This window comes from Macadamia integrifolia, unplaced genomic scaffold, assembly GCF_013358625.1.
Source record: "Macadamia integrifolia cultivar HAES 741 unplaced genomic scaffold, SCU_Mint_v3 scaffold135, whole genome shotgun sequence".
Classification (NCBI taxonomy): Eukaryota; Viridiplantae; Streptophyta; class Magnoliopsida; order Proteales; family Proteaceae; genus Macadamia; species Macadamia integrifolia.
In genome coordinates this window covers 438,529-449,819 of record NW_024868172.1, presented here as the reverse complement: position 1 = coordinate 449,819, position 11,291 = coordinate 438,529, and the positions used below count along the sequence as shown (strand labels likewise).

The following is an 11,291-nucleotide window of genomic DNA, read 5'->3' as shown; positions in this document are numbered from 1 at the left end:
GTTTTCTTTTTTTTTTTTTTTCATAGTAAACTCTATTCTACTCCACTACTGTTTGCCTAAATGATATGGTGGAGCAAACACTAGACACCCAAGTTACTATGTAGCTTCGCTTGTTGCATATGCCCATATAGACAATGATGCCAGAGTTCTTTAAAAAATTTCTTCCCTAAGAGTTTTGATCAAGACACCATGCTTCCTGAGGCACAATGCACTGTCTAGATCCAAGGAAATCAACTTTTATACCACTTTTCACTCTTCATTTAAAATTGTGTATTTGTCAACTTATGCCAAATTAAAAAAAAATGGTCTCAATTCCAAATTAAGAGTACAAGGAACCTATAGACTTATATATGGTCTAACATCGTAAAACAATGGTCTCTTATTTTTCAAAAGAGAGTCCCACCTAAAGATACAGGCTTGTTTCTTTTTTCTCAATAGGGTTTTTATGGTTCAAGATGGGTACCTTAATCAAAATTATTACTTTCATACATCAAGCAACCGAATGGTATGATTATTAGCTAAAAGCCAAAGTAGGACTTCATCCTTAGCATGCTCAAAAACAAAAAGAAAAACAAATGAAAATAAAGGAAAAAATATTGATTTTCCTCCCTCACACTTAAGTCATTCAATGTCCTCAATGCATAGAAAGAATTAAAAGCAAAGACAATACATGGGGGTAATACCTGGGTAGAAGTTTATCATTTGTTTAAAGAGGTTCATGGAGATCCATGACCTCTTCTAGAGCAGAAGATGACAACACAATGAAGGACTTCAACTGTTGACAGTTGACCATTGACCGTTGACCATTGACCTTGAAAATTGCACTTGTGCTAGTGTTTAATACCTCAACAACACCATGAGAAAAAAAATTCTGCATAACATAAGGACCATCCCAATGGGACCTCAACTTGCCTAGAAAAATATGCAACCTAAAATTGTAAAGCAAAACCTTATCACCAAGTGTGAAAGACTTCCTAAGGATTTGTCTATAATGAAAAGTCTTGGTTTTTGCCTTATAAATCCTAGCATTGTCATAGGCATCATTTCAAAGCTCCTCCAACTCAGATAGTTGGAGTCTGCTATGAGTACCAGAAGTAGGCAGATCAAAATACAACTTCTTTATATCCCAAAAGGATCTATGCTCTAACTCAACTGAAAGATGGCATGCCTTCCCATACACAAGGTGGTAAGGAGATTGTCCAAGATCAGTCTTGAACGCAGTTCTTTGAGACCACAAGGCGTCCACAAGTCTGAGAGACCAATCCTTACGATTAGGGTTGATAGTATTTTCCAAAATTTGCTTAATCTGCCTATTGGATACCTCAACTTGGCCACTGGTTTGAGGATGATAGGGCATAGCCAGCTTATGGGTGATCCCATATTGCTTCATGAGGGCCTCAAATGGTCTATTGCAACAACACTTGCCTTTGTAAAAAATGGGATAAATGATCCCATTATCCATTCATTTAAGTATTTCCTTTTAAATGGCTTCCTTCATCACTGGGTTAGCTCTTCTCTGGGGTTCTATTGAAGGTTTGGACCCCTCAATGAGGTGAATATGATGTTGAACAATAGAAGGGCTAATTCCTTTGATGTCAGCCATGGTCCATCTTATGGCTTCCTTATTTTCCTTTAGAAGCTCGATCAACTCTTGTTCCTGACGTGAAGTCAAATTAGAAGCAATGATGATTAGAAGAGTGTGATCCTTACCTAAGAAAGCATACTTAAGATTGGAGGGGAACTCCTTCAACTCAACCTTAGGGGGTTCAACAATCGAAGACTTAGGCATTAAGGTAGATAAGGGTCCAATGGGCTCTACAAATTTGTTGGAGACTCCAAACCACAGACATGATTCCCTCATCAAATTCACCAAATTGTTCCATACACTCTTGAAATTTAGAATCAAAATCACTATCAAAATAAGTCTTAATGGAATCTGGAATTTCTTGGAGCATATAAACTTCCTCCTCATGGGGATTTGATTGCTTACCCAACCTAAAGACATTAAAATCCATAGAAGTGTTACCAAAAGAAAGTTTCATAGTACTATTCCTGCAATTGATTATGGCATTACTGGTGGCAAGGAATGGTCTACCAAGAATGATTGGGATCTGGTCCCAATTGTTGGAAACTAGTTGGGTGTCTAAAACAATGAAATCAATAGGGAAAATAAATTTTCCAACTTAAGTAAGACATCCTCAACCATCCCTTTCAGAATCTTAACAGACCTATTTGCCAATTGAAGAGTAGTTCCTGTGGTTTTCAATTCTCCCAATCCTAGTTGTTTATACACATGGTAAGGCAAAAGATTCACACTTATGCCAAGGTCAAGTAAGGCATGCTCAATGTAGGTGTGGCCTATGACATAAGCTATGGTAGGGCTCCCTGGATCCTTATACTTGGCAGTTATACGCTGAGTAATTATGGAACTAATATTACCTGCCAAGAATGCATTTTTGGGTACACTAGTGATACGTTTGTGAGTACACAAATTTTTTAGGACCTTTGCATAGGCGGAGATCTAGGATATGGCATCTAAAAGAGGGATGTTCACTGCTATCTTTTTGAAGACTTCTAAAATCTTGTCCATGGAAGTAGTCATCTTTTTGTTTACCAAGCAATTAGGAAAGGAGACGGGGGAACATAAGGACTGTTAAGGTTTTGCTCTTTTCAAAAGAACCATTTTTGACTTCCTCAACCAAATCATTTTAGTTGCTTTAGGTTCATAAGACAAACCTTGAACAAGAGGCACACTTGTGTCTTCAACAGAAGGAGAATTAACAGGAGTAATAGATAGGGAAGATTTAGGAACACTCTATTGATACTCTCAACCACTCCTAAGGGCATAACCAATATGACATTGGTTGGAGTACTCTTGTTAGGTCTGACCTTGTACCACATTTAGTGATGCATTAGTGGGTGTTTGTGAACTAACAGTCTGATGCCTAGGGTTAGGCTCTGGTTAACTGGGTAATGTTCTCTTCTCCTTCTCACTTAAAATTGAGACAACTTGGGTGAGTTCTCTTGTAAGATTTTGATGGCTTGTTATGAGGAGGGTCATATTCTTTTCCAAGTCACTTAATCTACTTGCCTCTCTAGTGTTGGTAAACCTAGGGGATTGCTGATAAGATGATATGAGAGGGGGCCTAGAAAAACTAGCCTGAGGTCCTACATTTGGCCTAGGAAAAATATTTGGGGCAAAAGGCTATTTAAGGCCTTTGGGGTCTAGGTTGACCTTGACTATGGGAATTAGGAGGCCCTGCTTGGTTGCCCTAGTTCTAAGAGAAATTTGGGTGATTTCTCCACCCTAGATTGTAAGTGTTACTATATAGATTATTCTAATATAAGACATTAACACTGTCATTGGAAATGCCCCCAGAGGTATTGGGGTAATCTTCTATAACATGTTCAGGGGACTTGCACCAAGCACTCATCTTAACCATATTGACTGATTATGGCTCTCTAGGAATAATAGCCTCAATTCTTTTGACTAAGCTATCCAAGTGGGCTTCCTTGGCTACTATCCCATCCACAAAATATCCTTTCCCTCTTATGATTTTTTCACTCTCTTGGGTTGATTCCCACTCAAGGGTTTTGTCACCTAGGCCAAGTAAGAATTCCCATGCCTTTACTTCATTTGTAAAGGATGTGAATCTCCCAGGGCATATAGACTCTATCATTTATTTAGTTGGGTAAACAATACCTTTATAAATTATTTAACACAAATGTCATAAGTCTAGGCCATGGTCAGGGCATTCTTGGAGTAGATCCTTGAATATCTCCATAAGTTTAGAAAAGGACTCACTAAGATTTTGCCGAAACTAGAGGATATCACTTCTAAGCTTATTGGTCTTATGATTTGGGAAAAACTTCTTGAGGAAGACAACTGTGAATTTCTCCCATGTGGTTGTAAAATTTGTGGCTAACCTATACAACCACTTCTTAGCTTGGTCTTTTAGTGCAAAAGTGATGAACCTAAGCTTAATAGCATCACCAAAAAGCTTTTGAATCTTAATTAGAACACATACATCTTCAAATTCCCTGAGGAATAGGTATGCATCCTCAGAGGTCAGCCCATAGAAGTGGGGCAACATATAGTATTAAGATTTTAGCTCAAAATTATTGCCCTGCGATTGTGGTAGAACTATGCAGGAAGGTTTGGATGCTCTAGTAGGGTAGAACCTATCTTTTTAGAGATTTAAGTGGAGGGATTTTTTATTGGTCTCCCATATTGAAAGGTATTGATGAGAGTATACGTAAAGGGTTACTACTTGTTAGATCTCTTCTTTCTAACCGATTCTCAGTATTACATACCCACCTAGCACTCATGCAACAGAAAACTACCCACAACTAGAATAAGACAAGCACAAAAGAATGGATTTTTTTTATTTTGGTTTTTTAGCTTTTTGGGAGCTTACCTATCAGGGATCCGAGGTTGCTCAATTCCTAACGTACTGCTACAGGGTGGAATATGTCTTTACCATACTATGAGGCTTGGTGACCTCCACCAATACAACTATTATTGCAAGTTGTTCTTCTTAGGAATTCAATAAATGATAAAAGAAAAAGAAAATAAAGCACTCCGATTTACCAAAAGAAAGCGAAAAATAACATGGAACTGTCTCCCTGACAATGACGCCAAAAACTTGTTTGAGATTTAAAAGTAACCACAAGCGTATAGATTAGTATAGCTAATGGGTCGAACACAAGGAGAGCAACCACTTTATTTTAGGCTTCTTCTAGTAATGCAAAAGCGCACAGATTAATTATGGTGATCTATTTCTAACTACCGCATCTAAAAGTTTCCTAACCAACACATCTAGCGAAATTGAAATTTTAATTGAAATTAAAATTTCCACAATCAGCGAGTATGAAGGCCTACACTACCGCATCTAAAAGTGTCCAAGGGAGCACAACAAATAGTATATGCTTCCATACTAGACCAGAGAGTACTCTTACAAGGGCTTATGTACATAGCTTTAGGGAAATGCAGACAAAGCAAATAAATAAAAGTAAAGGCAATAAAAGGATGGTTCCATAGCTAGAAAGGGGCAAAGCCAACACATAGTCTAGCCAAGGACCTTCGGGGAATGGGAAAGCATAAAAGTAAAACCTGACAATTAAAATCTTAAATTAAGAATGAATAGGTCATAAGAAGAGAGAATGAGAAGGGGGATGAGAAGACTTATGTAGAAGCCTACTTACCTGAACTTCAATCCTTGAATTAAAATTGATTAATTTGAAATAATGCCAGCCTAAAAACCAGATCTGGAGTGAACCAAATCTGAAATTGCTTGGTCTGGAGAAAAAAAATCTTGAAGAAAAACTTGCACTTGAACAGAGATGCTTCAAAGCTGGTTCTTGTCACCTAGATCTAAGACTTGAACTAGTAAATTAAAATTATTGCAACTTGAATAACTTGAACAACATGAACCATAAATACAAAAGATATTGCATTAACTAAATAAAACCAATTACAAAAGTGTTCACAGCAAAAGCAAAGAAGAACTAGAACTAGAGCTAGAGCGCAACTAAAACTAGAGAAGAAAAGAGGAAGAGAGGGACACCCTAACTGGCTCGGTCGACTCCCTTTTTATAGGGAATAGGGGAGAAAATAGGAGAACACCCAAGGGTGATCCCCCTTAGACAATTTTGTGAGGTGGAACGGAGAGAGAGAAGAAAAAAAGGAGAGAAAATAGGAAAGAAACGAGAACGTCCAAGTGTGGATCCCACTTGGACTATTTTGTGTGATGAGGTGGAGGGTAGGAATTAGGAGAAAAAAGGAGAGAAAATAAGGGGAAAAAGGAAAGAAAAAGATTTGATTGGAGGGTTTCCAATTTGGTCTAGATTGGGAGATAAAATATGAAGGATTTTATTCACTTTTTTTTCTCTTTTCTTCAAATGTGGGTAGCCTCTCTCTTGGATGATTTTTCAGATTTGGAAAATCTTCTAATTTTTTTGAAAATCCTGTCAATGCCCTCTTGTCTTTAAGTAGGTGGAAAATAGGAGATCTTCAACAAAACCTCCAAAAAGATAGAAGATTTTGTGTTCCTGTCCATGCCCTCTTATCTTTAAGTGGTGCCCAATGTGGGTCCTCCTACTTTATTGGGATCTGGGATATCTCTTGTACCCTTGGGACAACTCCAAAAGGGCTGGGCCTACATCTCGGTTCTGTTCTGGTCTGTTATTCTTTTTCTGGCCTGAAAAGAATAATCACTTGTTCAGGTGCCAAAACGAATGTGTACTTTTAATGCAACACGTCCATCTTACTCAGAATTTTATCCTCTTTGTATCCATTAAAAGAAATAGGACCTCTTTACGTGTAAAATTGGAGATATGGCACCCGATAGTCCCTAAGGCCATTTAAATACAAAATCCTCAAAAAGATAGAAAAACTCAGGGTTGCTCCATTCTAAATATATAAAAATGCATGATTTACTACCTAAGATTTTTCACATAAATGTGTTCATCAACAAGTATCATTAGGGCGTGTCTATGTTCCCTATTGTAATTGAATTAAAAGGAAGCGAAGGTTCCGGTACCTGGGATTTGAGCAAGAAGTATACCATATGAAGCCGAGGGCAGCATATTACCCTACCCTTAATGGATATTTCGTAAAGGAGGGAGAAGAATTCACATTCTATGGAAATGTAGAACCCTGGTTCAATGATGAGGTGGCCTATATTCAACCTGGGTTTGAGATATTCTTCCAGGATGAGTTTGACTTGATGCACTATGAGTTAGAGCAGCTGTAGCTTGTAGGAAAAGATGACGAGGTCTTTGACATCTCAGGGATCTTGATGATTGAAGAAAAATATTCCATTCTTAATCCCACTATGATGATCCAGTCTAGGAAGCCATTCAACCCTTGGATCATTATAAAAAGAGAACGAGAGAAGAAAGTAAGATTGGCATGGTGCTTACATCTGTCAGCAAACATGAAGAGACACATTTGCTCGTTCTTCCAAGAGATGCATGTAAAAGAGTTACATGTACTGAAGACTAAGCCATTTTGTGGAGAAAGAATCTATACCCAAGAAAGGAGGGCTAGAAGGATGTGTATACTGTGCCAGGACCAACTGCAATGGATAAGTTAGAGGCAATGGGATGAAGTTCCGAGGGTAGGAATGGTCTCAGGATAGAGAAACTAGAATTCATCAAATAACCTGAGTAGCCTTAGTCTAAGTGCATCTCTTGTGAAGCTTGGTATAAGGTACTCGAATGTTCATCAAATCATTCTGGTAGGTGAGAAGCTCCAGAAGTGGAAATAGTAATTGTAATGCCTTGACCCCATTAATCTTGCACAATATTGTCCTCTTTAGCCCATGTGCCTCAAGGCTTTAAAATGTATTGTGCCATGCTAAGGAGGCTAGAGATTATTAACTAGCCCAGTAATCTCTTCCTAGGCGATGTGGGACTAAAGTTTGCACCCCCTCATCGATCTCCCAAACCCTCTAGTACTTACTGTATTCTTGGTGGAGATACCTCACCGATCTCTCAGGTAGGTCTAGTACTTGCTGTATTCTTGGGTGTCACAACTTCTTCCCTTTATGCACAGCATCCCATGGTTGCCCCACATGTTGTCGGAGTTGGCTCTGATACCATTTGTAACACCCCAGCCCCATTAACCTTACACAATATTGTCCTTTTTGGCCCATGGGCTTTAAGGTTTTAAAACGCATTGTACCATGTTAAGGAGGCTAGATATTATTAACTAGCCCAATAATCTCTCCCTAGGTGATGTGGGACTAAAGTTTACACACCCTTACCGATCTCCCAAACCCCTTAGTACTTATCGTATTATTGATGGTGACACCTCACCAATCTCAGAGGTGGATCTAGAACTTACGGTGTTCTTGGGTGTGACAACTTCCTCCTTTCAGCACAGTGTCCCTGCTGTAGCCCCACACGTTGTCGGGGTCTGCGCTGATACCATTTGTAATGCCCCGACCCTATTAACTATGGACAATATTTGAGGCCCATAGGCTAAAAAGGACAATACTGTTCTAAGGTTAACGGAGCTAGGGCATTATAAATGACATCAGAGCTGACCCTGACAGCATGTGGGGCCACAGGGGGAAAGTGCCAAAAGGGGGGAAGTTGTGACACCCAAGAATACGACAAGTACCAAACCCTCCTAGAAGATCAATGAGGTATCTCCACCAAGAATATGGTAAGCACCAGAGGGTTTGGGAGATCGGTGAAGGTGTGAAAACTTTAGTCCCACATCGCTTAAGGAGAGATTACTAGGCTAGTTAATAACCTTTAGTCTCTTTATAACGCGTTTTAAAGCCTTGAGGCCCATGGACCAAAGAGGACAATATTGTGCACAGTTAATGGGGCTGGGGTATTACAGCAATCATCATCACAGAAGAAGAAGAGGGTTCACTACTGCATTTGCTAATTCACAGAATCGATGGAGCATTACTTAATTGGACCAGTGTCGAGGACAGCTTTAAGTTTACTTATAGCCAAGAGTCAATCAAGACAAATATCATTAAAGAAAGCACCGAGTCTATCTTTGAGTCTGTTATTGAGTCCTTTGATGTTATTTATTTTTCTATGAGTAATAAATTCAATTTCATTTATTTCGAGTCTATCATTCATCCTTCTAAGATTAATGAAATTCCTGATTTTGAGTGTGACTTACCTCCAGTGCTGATGATGATCTTAATGAATATCATAATCTAATAAAATAATGCAAGCCTAAAAAATCCCAACCCATCTGTGAGGATACTAGGGTCATTAATTTGGGAATACACCAATGCCCTCGAGAGGTTAAAATTGGTACAACCCTATATGACAAAGAAGCAGCCCAGATGATAAGTCTACTCCATGAATTCGTGGAGGTGTTCGCTTGGTCTTATGAAGACATGCCTGGGATTGACCCAAGTATTGTGTAGCATTGTTTTCCTACATACCCTAAAATGTGGCTTGTCAAGCAGAAGCCTAGAAGAATGCGTCCGGAGTGGAGTGAGAAAATCAAGGAAGAGGTAATGAAGCAGTTGAATGTCGATTTTTTACAAGTTGTGAAATACCCCTAATGGTTGGCTAGCATTGTTCCAGTCCCCAAGATGGATAGGAAGGTTCGAATGTGCGTAGATTTTTGAGATCTCAACAAAGTGAGCCCAAAGGATGATTTCCAACTATCGTATATTGATGTGCTTGTAGACAACATGGCTAAACATGCCGTGCTATCTTTCATGGATGGCTTCTCGAGATACAACCAGATAAGCATGCACCCCAAGGATAAGGAGAAAACAAGTTTCACCCCCCTGGGGAACATATTACTATAAGGTAATACCATTTGGGCTCAAGAATGCTGGGGCAACTTATCAAAGAGCGACTATGGCCATCCTCCATGATATGATGCATAAGGAAGTGGAGGTCTACGTTGATGATATGATAGCAAAGTTGGTGAATCGACTGGGGCATGTCCCCACCTTAAGAAAGTTATTTGAAAGGATAAAGAAGTACCAGGTAAGATTGAACCCCTAGAAATGTGTACTTGGTGTAACAACTGGAAAACTATTGGGATTCCTGGTAAGTGAAAGAGGTATTGAGGTTGACCATATCAAGATCAAGGCAATATAGGAGATGCCCCCGCCTCGAACAAAGAAGGAGATAAGGGAATTCCTCGATCACATTCAGCACATTAGTCGATTCATATCTTGGCTAACTAATATGTGGGCTGATTTTCAAGCTACTGAAGAAGGACCAACCTAAAGAATGGAATGATCAGTGCCAACAAGAGTTTGACAAAATAAAAAATATTTGACAAATCCACCGGTGTTGGTACTGCTTGTTGCTAGAGAACCTCTTTTGCTATATCTTTCAGTTGGACAAAACACTATGGGATTGTTGTTTCCCCAAAAATAGAAAGAAAATCAGGCAGAACAGTCCATCTCTTGTTTGAGCAAAAAATTCCTGGAATATGAAACACGGTATACACCTCCAGAGAAGACCTGTACTACACTAGCCTGAGTGACAAAAAGGTTGAGGCACTATTTGGTGGCATACCCGGTCGGACTAATTTCAATGATGGATCCAATCAAATATTCCTTTGAGAAGCCAACTTTGACAAGAAGAATGGCAGGATGGTTATTGTTGTTGTCTGAGTTTGACATCACCTACATCACTCAGAAGTCCATCAAGGGGCAGGCAGTTTCAGATCACTTGGATGCTCACCCTGCAGAAGATGAAAGAATGTTAGGTGATACTTTCCTAGATGAAGAGATTTCCACAGTTGAAGAAGAAACCACCAATGAATGGAAGTTATACTTTTATGGGGCATCCAATCAAAAAGAGTGTGGTGTGGGAATACTCTTGGTGGCTCCGATGGGTTGTATTTGCCTTTATCCTTCCGTCTTGAATTCCCATGTACCAAAAACATTTTTGAATATGAGGTATGTGCATTAGGGCTAGAAATAGCATTAACCAAAACAAGTTCAAGGTATATGGCAACTCTACCATCGTCATTTGTCAAACTCAAGGAAAGTGGGAAACTAGAGATGAGAAGCTGAAGCCATACTAGGAACACTTGGAAGAAGTGGTCAAGCATTTTGAGAAGATATCTTTTAAGTATTTTCAAAGAGACAACAACCGGTTTGTTGGCGCTCTGGCTACTTTGGAATCTATGGTGGAGTGCAATCCTATGGCCAAGGTTTGACCCTTCATAGTGGAAGGAAGAGACAAGCCTGTATATCAGGATACTGTGAATGCTCTTTCTATAGATGGAAGGTCTTGATTTGTGCTTGTAAGTGATTATATCAGAGAAAGAAAGTACCTGGCATAAGCCACAAAAGGAGAAAAGAAGTTCTTGAGAAAACATACTGCCCAGTGTATCTTGCTTGGAGATTTGATATACTTATGACGGGATACAGTTGCTTTGCGAAGACGAAGAACAGACAAAACCCATTAGGGAAGAAATTTATTACAGCCTTTCCAGACCTCACATGAATGTGAGAATGTTAGCAAAGAAGGTCCTACGATTGGGATATTATTGGAACACAATGGAGGCATATTGTGTAGATTTCGTCAGAAAGTGTCATAAGTGCCATCTTTGCCAATATTATACACATCCCGCCTATAGAGCTACACTTGCTCAGTTCTCCTTGGCATTTCTCTACTTAGGGCATTGATGTCATAGGAAAGAACCATCCCAAGGCATCTAATGGGTATGAATTCATTCTGGTAGCAATTGACTACTTCACCAAATGAGTAGAAGCACAATCATACAAAATACTTATAGCCACCAAGGTGGCAAAGTTTATCCAAGACAACGTTATCTA

General features: G+C 39.2%; 1 non-coding gene across 1 annotated transcript; it reads left to right on the top strand.

Annotated features, from left to right (window-relative positions):
* The first annotated feature begins 3,738 nt into the window (after positions 1 to 3,738).
* Positions 3,739 to 3,845, top strand: LOC122063532. Its single transcript, XR_006135378.1, has one exon. It is a non-coding gene; the product is annotated as a small nucleolar RNA R71 (small nucleolar RNA).
* The last annotated feature ends 7,446 nt before the right edge of the window (positions 3,846 to 11,291 follow it).